The 12,156-nt window shown below is 37.2% G+C and overlaps 1 protein-coding gene across 2 annotated transcripts in view; it reads right to left on the bottom strand.

The window, feature by feature from the left end:
* tsnare1 (T-SNARE Domain Containing 1) overlaps positions 1-12,156 on the bottom strand; it is a 196,022-nt gene that overhangs the window by 10,020 nt on the left and 173,846 nt on the right. Inside the window, exon 12 of one of the 2 annotated variants that reach the window (XM_051864835.1) lies at positions 8,724-8,859. The exons of the other annotated variant lie outside the window; for it this stretch is intronic. The gene's annotated coding sequence lies outside the window, so the exon portion shown is untranslated. Of the gene's footprint in view, positions 1-8,723; positions 8,860-12,156 lie in introns of those variants that run through there. 2 annotated transcript variants of the gene reach the window in all.

The raw sequence follows: 12,156 nt of genomic DNA, 5'->3' as shown, positions 1-12,156 counted from the left end.
AAAAAACAAAATAACGACTTTTCAACAATATCTAGTGATGGCCGATTTCAAAAAACACTGCTTCTGAGCTTTACGAATCTTTTGTTTTGAATTAGTGATTCGGATCTCCTATCAAATGGCTAAACTGCTGAAATCACGTGACTTTGGCGCTCCGAACCACTGATTCGATTCCTAAAGCTTTGTAAAGAATAATCCTGGAATGTTTTCATCAAAAACCTTAATTTCTTTTCTCAAGAAAGAAGGACATGGAAATCTTGGATGACATGGGGGTGAGTAAATTATCAGGAAATTTTTATTTGAAAGTGGACTAATCCTTTAAAAGCAGCCTAATTTAGTGTAATATGTAATATCATCACATTTAACACTGAGAATTAGAATTGTAATGTGATGATTGTGTGGGGGTCGGGTGCAGATATCTAAATCATTTTTAACAATGGATTCAGGTGATGTTAGAGCTCATCCACAAATCCCTACTGTGATTGGATGCTTTCTCAACTGCTGACATTTTTGTTGTGTGTTTATTGTGTTATTGATAGGAGAGCGTGCAGTACATATTTACATATTCATCTAAACGCTGCTCTCAGCAACATGGGCTGCGTCAGGACGTTCGCTTATTGTATAGAGCTACAAAAAGCTACTTCTAACTTTTACCCCTAAGTGAAAGACGAAAAGAAAACTTCACTGTGAGTATATCAGGCCTTAATTGTATATTTTAATGAACTATCTGTACCAAGGAATTAGTACAAAAACACAGTTGATGTTTTTATTTACGACTTGTTTTTTAAGCACCATGTACCCAGTCATTTAGTCTCATTACTTGAATCTTTTAATGGTAATGTTGTTGCCAGGTAAGCTGAAGGGGCTCTAACTTGAACCATTACGTTCAATAATTCACATTAATGACTTGACTAATCAAGCTAACTACTTAGCGTTTCTGAGAATTGTACCTATGAGTTAGAGGTTTGTCTGCTATTACTAATAGATTTTGGCCATTACGATCTAGTGTTTATTGATTTTACCCTGTGCAACATTAATGCTATGTCTTGGGGATTGGAAGTCACAGCACTGGATCTTCTCTGGCATTTATTAATGAGATAAAATGCTGCTCTGCACCACTGCTTTGGCAGAACAACAAGCAAACATTTCATTTTATTTTGTCCCTCATTGTAAATAGGATGCACTGCATAAATATGCACAGTTACCTTGGTGACCGTCGTTATTCATTCATTAGTGCTGCTTGTGTTCACCTTGCCGGTACACTAACGATGGCTGTCCCTTTCCAAAAATCAGTCTCCTTGTGTGGATGCACCATGTACTTTAACTTGCAAATAAATTCACGCCAGTATATATCATGATCCATTCTAACTTCCTATTGTGCTCATTAAACATCCATATGTGAGAGCGGGCAAGGTTTTATCATATGTAGTTTATGAGACAGTGAAGATGATTATTTTTAGGTATGCAAATGAAAACTAGATCAGAGAGACAAAGGCCTAAGGTGACTATTGACCAAGAAACAACCTGTGGTACAAATGACCTATGTGAGGCATGAGGTGATGTGTTCAGGCTAAACACACTCATGTAATTAAGCCATGTCAGCCGTAATATTCCTCATTGGGAGCGGAGGGAATGGGAAGCGGAATACAGCAGAATTGGAAGTGACAGCTTGAGGCTGGGGAATGAGCATACTTAAAAGGCCTTGACTCATAAAACATTCATTTACTCATGTACTGACAAGATAACTCAACAAACACACAAATCAGAGACAATTAACAAGATGGTGAGCGCAAACACAAAGGAATAAGAGCGTACGCACACACTTGTGTCCATTGAGAGGCATGCTTGCTTGCACACTCAGTCACTGGCCCTAAACACATCTGACATTCAACAGATTTTTTTTCATGCTATCACATTTCCACAAAATCCATGCATTCACTAACCTTTTTTTTTATCACAATGACAGTCCAAGATCAATTCAGTCTCACTGCACGGCCTTATATGTTGAATCGAAAGTCGCTGAATTACATTTACTATGAGCTAACAAATGAGGCCTGGAATCATTTAAAAAACTCACATTACATGAGAAATTACATGTGTGGTACATTGACCAAACCTTTTTCTGCTTGGTACAACATGCCTTCTTCATATATGGACCAATATATATTTACATTTACATTGAATCATTTAGCACTTACAAATGAGGACTACAACAAACGGCTGGTAGGGACTACAACAAGCTTCTTCCTGAGTTAGTGACATCACTAACCCTAAAATTTACATAAACCCTGCCCCCGAGAACACGCAACAAAGAGGGTGAGGCCATGTTGGGATGCTTTAGAGAAGAGGAAGAGTTGTTGCAGTAGAGTGTTGTTACCATGCCGTAATTTTACGCCAGACTGCTTCACAAACGAGGGTCAATTCAACGCTGGATTTGCACAAAAGATTAACATGACGGCACATGATAGTCGAGGAGTTGAATCAACTCCACAGTAACTACATACATTTATCCACTAACCATTCAGAAACATCTAAAAGTTCTTCTTCCTGAGTCTCTCCATCAGTGTCCGGTTTGAACAATGTAAGGCTGAACACCGTTACTGACAATTGTCATTTTGGCTGCGGGAGATTCTCCAGCTTTGTTGTTGTTGAGCAACCGAAGCGCAAGCTGTTAAAACTCCACCCTCTTCTGGAAAGCGGTCGGGAACAGCAGCTCATTTGCATTTAAAGGGACACACACAAAAACTCTGTGTTTTTGCTCACACCCAAATAGGGGCAAATTTGACAAGCTATAATAAATGATCTGTGGGGTATTTTGAGACACAGTCTGCGGACACCAGAGATCTTGCATTTGGCTCCCCATAATATTTGTCTCTGCATTTACTGAAATGCAATATTACTGCATTTCAACTGGTGTACAGATAGGTCAAGTTACTGTTTCAGTTTCCAATGTGTTTTTTGAGCAAAATCATGTTTCCTTAATGAGCTCAATGTTGTTTTTTTTTTTTTTTTCTAAATCTGTTACAAAAACAAACAAGGGTAATTACATGCACGAGTATCTGATAACTCTTTAATCCCAAAACCCAATTCACATAATCCTTTTACATATCAATTACCCAAACAGTGTAGAGAGGCATCAGCAGGGGTGGGTCCAGTGTCCCATGTCAGCAAGCTTGGTGCCCTGAGCAGCCCCCCCTAAATTCAGACTTTATATCACCAAATAACTTTAAGTTAATACATTTTTGCTAGTTGCAAATGATTTGTTTACATTCTTGTGCTTAGTGTAAAATACTTACAGGTAATAGTAATATTCTGAACAATTATTACCACAACACATTGTCTCACAAATTTGTGTGTGTGTGTGTATATATATATATATATATATATTACCCCCAAAAGATCATTTAAAGTCATTATTGTGTTAAATAAGACAAGCATTAAATAGACATTGCAAAAAGTAGCTTTAGAAAGAAATAGGCCTATTTGATTCAACATAGAATTTATTACATATAAACTTTTAGGCTACAACAGCCTTTTTTTTCAGAAGCTGCAACTGAATTGGTATTTTGATCTATTTACAAACTATTTACAAATTGCAGCTCAGATGTGGCATGAATGATTTACACTGCAATTACAATTACATAAATAATGCCATGAGATTAATGGGTTTGGGGTATTAAATGGATAGTTCTCACCAAAATGAAAATTCTGTAATCATTTACTCTCGCTCATGGTGATAAAATGGTCATTTTGGTCATACAATGAAAGTCAATGGTAACCAAAACAGCTTGGTTACCAACATTCTTTAATGTTCCGCAAAATAAACAAAGTTATACAGGTTTGAAACATCATGAGGGCGAGTAAATGATAACAGAATTTTCATTTTATATACAGGATAATATATACAGGATGCAAAGGGAAGCCTGGTATAAAATATTACATATAAATGAGCAATATTACACAAGACTACATTTATATCAGTGGAACAAATGTGATTCTTTACAGTACTGACAAGCCTTTAGTCAGCGTCTTAGTGAATTAGTCAAGCCCTGACTGTATAGGGAACAACATGGTATTGTTGACTATTTCTACAGATATTTTTAGAGTACTTCCACCACACGCAGGAGCTCCTGTCTGCTGAAACAACCACAGACCTGTCACACGAAAACCGCCACAGCAGGAATAACTCAATTTAATTGGCTGCCACGAGCGATCAGGCAAACCAAGACTGAATCTATCAAATTGATCCATTTTTAGCTTAAACTCTAGATTTTGAATAGAACATTATCAGCCCTCTTTGGCCACACGGTCATGAATAATCAATTCCTACAACATACACATTATGTGGCCATTTTCTATGTTGCTACATTACAATGGACCATATACAATGAACATCCCCTGAAGGATTGTTAGAAATCACACATCCAATGAAATGCAATAAACTGCAATATTCGATCGATTTCCCCTCAAAAACCTCCCCCCCACCCCAAGGCAATTCGCAAATTTGCCAGTGTAAAATAAATGCAAACCAAGAAAAGATAAAACGAAAGGAGCTTTCAAGCAAATATGCCTTGAAAGAAATGGCAGAAGTTCACATCTCCGACCCCGTGGTTCTTGCTCTGCCCACAATTTAAACCAAGCGCTTTCGAAAGAAATCAAGCGTGATTCGCAAAAAGCACATCACAGTCCACTATCGGTTGCATACAAGTAAACACATGAATCAGAAGAGTGTGATAAAAGAAGGAGGTGTGGAGGCAGGCTATTTTTGTCACGCTCTCTGGAGCGTGCCAATGAGTCAGGGCCACATGGACACATAAGCTGCAGGTGGGCCGTGGAGATGTCAGGCTTGGTTAGCGGGAAGGGGGCGGCACCACTCTGGCCCAGTCTAAGGGTCCACAGCGGGCCCATCTATCAGCTCTAGCCGGCAGCAAACGACTCTGCTTGGCCCTCGAGTGCACTCTTGCTCTGATTAGAGCTCCCATTGGGCTTGTGTTGACACATCTGTACCGAAACTCGGTAGATATACAGTACAATACAGGCCCTGCTATACACATTAACAAACCACTTTTCCACAACAACAAACATGCACTATGCCGATGGGATTTGAACCAGCGGCACGATGCCAAGGGTAAAGAATAAGAGACTTTGGGTAAAAGCCTCTCTGAGCCTCGGCGATTAATGTGTTGTCAATGGAAGGGGATGATGACAGATGAAGCACAAGGGCAAAAGTGGGTTCTTCAAAGCAAAAAAGTGGATGACTCTGTTCTTACGTTTTCAGCTTCCAAAACCTCTTTGAAGCTTTTAGGCTACCTCACATCGCTGATGCTATAAAAGTCACAGTTTTACCATAAAAGCCACAGTACACCCTTGTTTCTTATTCGAAATTCACACAGTGAATGTTTCCCATCTCTAGACCTTTTTAATTAATTGACCGAAATGCCTCTGAATAATTTTCTGTTGATGATCATCTTTTTATTTTTGGTCTATCTTTCATAAACTGCATCTGCTATTTACCTGACTGTGACTGATAATGGTCTGATAGTAGAACTTTTGTTAAGTGTCAGAGGTTCTAGGTTCTAATCTGCCCTTGTATAGTTTTTCTTTTCCTCATTAAACCAAATATGTTTATCAATGATTGTATATCAAGAGCAGGGACATATTTGTGTGCATTTTGTTTTGTGATTTCACCAGAACGTGAAACGGCGTTAACGACGTTGAACAATAGATTGAAGCGTTCGTCTGTGTGAATACTGTACCTTCCGCCACTGATAACAGCGGCAACGAACACAAAAAAGAGCAAAAACAACACATTCCTGCAGAACGCCTCTTATTTATCAAATTAATGGAATTAATACTCATGCAACCATATTGAGTAATTTATACAAATAACAATTTAGTTGTATGAACAAAAGAAATTCAAGTAAACTAACAAAATTTCTTTGAGTAAATACAAATCATTTGAATTTATCACTGTTACATAATATTAATATGTGCAGCTTACTTAATATGTTTATTATGTAAGGTGAACACATTTATTGACTTAATTTACCTTATTAAATTTACTATTTGCTTTACAAAACATAACTGAACATTAAATACTAACATAAACTAACAACATCTTTCCCTTTACTGAAAAACACATAAAATAACACTTTGATCCCTAAATTTACTCTCCTAATGCAGTCCCTTGCAAAGCATGATGGGAACTACGGATTCACTGCCCAGTTAGATATGTCAACATTAATTTGTGCGTTTCACTCAGCAATGTTAAGTTAACTGAACAAACATTTATTAAGTAAAGTTGACAATTTTTAGTAGAAACAACTAAATTAAGTTCATGTAGTTCACTAAACATACCCGTCACTGGGATGTAAGCGAATGAGTTTTGTACAATCACATAAGAATTTGCCAAAACATAAAATAGTTATGAACTGCCATAAGATTGTGCTGATTTGTCTGGTCATTGCACCCATGTGGTGAATTTAGGACAAGACTATGCATTTATTTGACATAATTTGCAGTCTAAAAAAAGAGGCTGAATTTAATCCATAGGCTGAAAAGAACTCAATGAGTTCATTAGCTCTAGTATTGTGTTTTTTCATTGTGTTTAAGTACAGTTGCAGCAGTGTCAATTGGGTAAAAAATGTTCCTGCACTAAACCACTAGGGATATACCTTTGCTGACACGGAAAGAGAAAGGATGCCGTGATCACTGGCATTTAGAGCCAACTAAATAGAGCCCTCAGGCAGGCCTTGTGGCAAGTTGGGGGCTACATTTGAAATATCTTCAACATGCTGGATTTGAAATTTGCTGGATATCTAGAGGGCAACACTGTGGATTGTAGAGCACAAGTGAAAAGCAACTCATATATAGCTGTCCTGTGAATACATATATTGCATATGAATATTTAATCAGTAATTATCAAGCATCTATGAAAACATGCTCATTATCTGTTGCGCCTTTTATTCAAGCTGTGAAAGCTATGGCCCTCACAGCTGTACCATAACTGAACATAGCACTCTCAGGACACCACATGTACTTGCCATGTGCCCTTCCTACATGGTTAACCACTTTAAATACAGTGGCCCCACAAAGTATTTGGACACTTAAGTTACACTTATCAAAATAAGTATCAAAATAAATGGCAGTTAAAATTGTGTGAACTTGAAAACTGCCTTTATAAAGTACGTCTAGTAAACTCACCATGGGACCAGTTGGTTAAAAGCAATTGCAAAAATGGTTAATAAAAGTGAAGCTGGTTCTGAGAAAGCTCAGATGCTACTTGGTATGTATGATGTTTGTCCAATGTGATGAGTGTCCAAAAGAATTTCTCTCAGTTTTCCCCCATTAAGTTTGTGTAACAAAGTTATAAAATAAAGATTTTTTATGCACTGACACCATAGATTATCTTATATTTTTAAATAGAAATAGAGTGCTTCTTTCAAACATTTATCATCATTCAGAAAAAAACGATTGTGCCTCACCAATGTAAGGTGTGTGATGGACAGCAGTAGTAAAGGGCAACTAAGAACACAAACACAGGAAATGATTAGGAGCCGTCAGCGGGACAGCGTCATGATTTCCCTCGCTGCTAGTCCTCGCTGTCGTTTTTCAGCTAGCACTGGCTGTAATGGCAGCCGGGCTGCCAGCAGCACTCAATCACTCTGTTTATGAATCCAAACAACAGTCAGTTACGTGGTGTGAGAAACCACAGAGGAGGGCCCAGAGAATTCAGCCTGTCACAGCCAGCGTCTTGGGGTTCTCCGACAGCACATGAGATAGATTGCATGAAGAGGTACTTTCTATAAAATGTGCAAACTAAGAAACTTTGGCTATGCACAAGTTACATAATGTCTAATAAAAGAACGTAGTTTGGTCATAGGTTGTACTGGAAATAAAATTTGTAACATTTTTAACCATCTATTCTTATTTCTAACATTTGTTTCTACACTTAAAGGTTCTTTACACATAGTAACAGTTCTATTTAGAACCATATCGTCTTGAAGAACCCTTTTTATGCTGAAATGGTTCTTTGTGCTAGAGTTTAGGGTTCTTTTTTCCCGCCTTTTTGTTTTTCAAATCTTTAACTGTCAAAGCCACCTCATTACTGATTTTCTGGAGCTTAGCAGCCATCCAGTTACACAGACTGTCAACACACTCTCAACAGGTAAATTATTTCTTTCTAAAAATGTCTATAAATTTTAACTTTCAAGTTGTTACTGGTTTCCTACCTGTCATGTTTTTTTTTTTTTTTTTAGTTTAACAGAACATGTAAGTGTGAGCACCTCTATTCAGTTAATGATACTTATCTGTTGAAAAAAACAGCATATGCTGGTTAAGGTAGGTTTTGAAGCTGGTATGCTGGTTTGAGCTGGTTTATGCTGGTCAAGTGCTGGTCCTAAACTGGTCCATGCTGGACCTAAGCTGGTCCAGGACCAGCATGGACCAGCAAAGGACCAGCATGGACCAGCATAAGACCAGCATGGACCAGCATAGGACCAGCATAAACCAGCTCAAACCAGCATACCAGCTTCAAAACCTACCTTACCAGCATATGCTGGTTTTCTCTTCTTCCACTAAGTGAGAACACATTTCGTAGATACGCGAAGAAGGAGGCGGGAACAGGCGAACGTTCAAACAGATTTAATATATAAAATAAACAAATACAAAACGGAAGTAATGCCGGCAGATACTCACGGACGTCTGCCGGCCACACAAACATAATAAAACATATCATAAAATCCAGGTCTAGTCCTCTCTCGTCCTTCACTGTCGTCGCTCCCCTTTTATGCTTCGGAGCTTCTCCGTGAGAGATTCGAGACCGGTGCAACTCGCGCCGTTCCCTCACGGCTCTCGCCCGCCCTGCTCGTCACAAAGAGATATTGAATTTATCCATATTGTTAGATTTTTCAATTATTACTTTATGCGTAAACATACCCAGTCACAAAAACATTAAAGCTATCCAATGACTTTATATCACTTTTTCACTCACATACTGTCCATTTTTGCTAATTTTGGCCTTCATACACATAATTGTTTTTACATAAACAGATAGAAGAGATGCACTGTAACTGTAAAGATACAGATATTAATAAAAATAAACTATTAAAAATAAAAAAGGTTATTTATAGACTTATGTAGCTCCGTCCCTTTTCAGCTCTGCGCTCGGATTCCGGTGTGTATTTCCACTGCACTCTTACGTAGCCTATTTATGAATGAATGAACTGCATGTTTTAAAATCTTCCCGGTCTACTGACATTTGTTAAGACATCTGCTTTAAACATAATGCTCATGATAACTTTCATTAACTCTTCAACAGGTGGAGTTACTTCACCATGTACTTCAACAGGTACAATCCACTTCACCAGCAAATTATTCTTTGACAGCGATGTAATTTTTGATTTGTAGGTCTATAATGATAGGCTACAAAGGAGTTCAAGAAGATTTAAACAACTAAAATCATAGATGAATAGCAAACATTGAGTTTAGTGAAACATGTCCTTTTATTTATCTCACAACTGCCACCAAATGGACAAGATACTCTAAAATATGTTTTACTGTAATAATTTTTTATTAATAATCTTTATTAATAATTTCAGAAAAAAAAAAAAAAAAAAAAAAAAATATATATATATATTCTCACTGTGAGAATGTTTCTATATGAGTCAAGCACCATCAAATACCTCTGTTTTTATCTGTGAAAATTAAGTTTTAATTATGTAAATGACAAAAGAAAAAGTTTCTGATTTTGCAATCATTTACGATTCTGCATGGCGAAACTTAGACATTCCTAGTGGCAAAAATTCACAAATAATCAAGTTTTTTTGTTGTTGTTGTTGTTTGGAAATGCAAATGACAGACAGCTAAGTGGATTTTGATATTTGGGTCATTTTCTCTTTTAATGGCACTGATACTGGTGCACAGATTTCATTACTCCATGTGCGTCTAATGATTAGGCTAAACATCAGAAATCCCCTCATTTATCTGCTCATCTGTAAATAAAGTCTCCCATCTGCGTTGCCTCCCCTACAACAAAACAATCACATTCCTGCACAGAATCCAAATCAGACTAAGCCGTGGTACACATCAACCATTGTTTGGAATATGAAAATAAGGATGGACAAAGCCATTATTGCATGTTTCCTTCCACCTCCTCCTCAGCTTGGATCATTCTCCTCCGGGTAAAAGCCTCCTCATGGAGCCTCAGGGCTCAAATGATTCAGCCTGACTGTCCTGTTATTGTGACTCCAGCTGCTTTGTCACAGAAACGCTAGATGCAATTTGCGCCCTCAGGGGAGTCAGGATGTAGTGTCCATTTAAAGCACTGAGCTGAATTTAATATATGGACCCAAACTAAACTTCTCAGGATTTTGTTTTTGACTACTACTATAGAACAACCTTGTTTATTATAATGCATTGAAATTATTATTATTATTATTATTTATACATATAACATATAATGAAACAATAAACTTATTGTGAATATTAGAATATGGCATAATAATAATAATAATAACAATAATAATAATTCAACTCAGGATGAAACAAAGGTATCCTGTAGTGATGTCATATAATCTACATGTTTGGAAACCTGAAAAAAATGTATCAAAGATTAAACAAAAATATTAAAAAAATAAACATAAATAAATAAATAAATAAAATAGATTTGCCACCAGAGAAATAAATTACATTGAAAATATATTAAAATATAAAACAGTTATTTAAAATTATTTAATAATATTACTGTTTTAATTGTTTTTTTTTTGTTTGTTTTTTATCAAATAACATAAGAAACTTCTTTTCTAACATAAGCAACATTTTTATAATTTTTAACATGAAGATTTAATGGACTGTGAGACATATTGCAATATTTGTCATAAATACTTCACAAAAAATCCTCCCAAGATTTCTGTCATTTCAGAAAAACTCTTCTATCTCCGAAAAGCTGCTGTGTGATAATCACAGTTATTAAAAGAGTTAAATAAATCAGAACGTAATGAAATGCAGATTTACACCGCTAACTATCATGTATCTAATATTGTCAACAAACACAGATGCAGCAATCTGTTTGTAGATATTTGTTAAAATATCACCCTGCAGCGAATAAGGGCAAGGGATTGTTTGTTTTGTTTTTGTGCACTTTGACAAGCTGTGCTCTCTTATCATGGACCAGATCAGAAGCAATATAAACACAGAGCTGAGATAATGTGCGAGCATCATGTTTACTTTACGGCAATTGTACGGCATCTCAGACATCAGAGGATAAATCGGCCCTATTAGAATAATAGTGTGAAGGACAACGAAGTGGATGAGGAGCACTGGTAGAGGAGAGAGAGAGAGAGAGAAAAAGAGAGAGAGAGAGAGAGAGAGAGAGAGAGAGAGAGAGAGAGAGATAGAAAGTAGCAACCATAGCCTCCACGCATTGCAGATTTACTGATCTGTCTGCACTTTATGTGGACGAAATGGAAAAGAGAATGGTAGCATGTTTACAGCGCTATAAAGTTTTCTTTAAATTCCCAAGGACTCGACCACCCTGAAACTGCGTCAGAGCCGCCATAAAGCTCAGTGTAATGCCATCCTTTAAATCTGATGAAACATTTATTGATCTTCTTAGATCTTATTTTATTTTCTTCCCCTTACTTTTACCTCTAGCCGAGATACAGGAGCCCTGCTGAAAGAGGAGATGTGCATCCAAAGACCTAAAAAAAAAAATGTTAAAGGGACAGTACACACACAAATGAAAATTTGGTCATCATTTACTCATAAACATTTTTTTGTCCTAGCTGTTTTTTTTTTTTTTACTATAATGAAAGTGAATGGAGACTAGACCCATTAAGCTCCAAAATGACCGGTGGTGTTCGAATGGGCCCCTTGAGACCTTTATTCGACCTGAGTTTGAAGTTCCTAGGTGGCTGCATCGGGGAATTATGACCACTCAAATATCCTCAAAAGTACATACTGATCCGATAAAATGGTCCAAAATCCCATATTTGGTCTGACTTCCACACTCTCTGAGGCTCGCGGCCAAGCCAGGGAGAGTGTGCATTCCCCGGCTTGGCCTAGTGGGTCAGGCCACCTGGATGAATTTCACTTTTCCGCTTATATCGCCCTGGCGGAAATGTTTGAAACACAACACATTTATAGGTCTCCATGGGCCCA

Source organism: Ctenopharyngodon idella, chromosome 16 (assembly GCF_019924925.1).
Source record: "Ctenopharyngodon idella isolate HZGC_01 chromosome 16, HZGC01, whole genome shotgun sequence".
NCBI lineage: Eukaryota > Metazoa > Chordata > Actinopteri > Cypriniformes > Xenocyprididae > Ctenopharyngodon > Ctenopharyngodon idella.
This window is presented reverse-complemented; position numbering and strand designations above follow the sequence as displayed.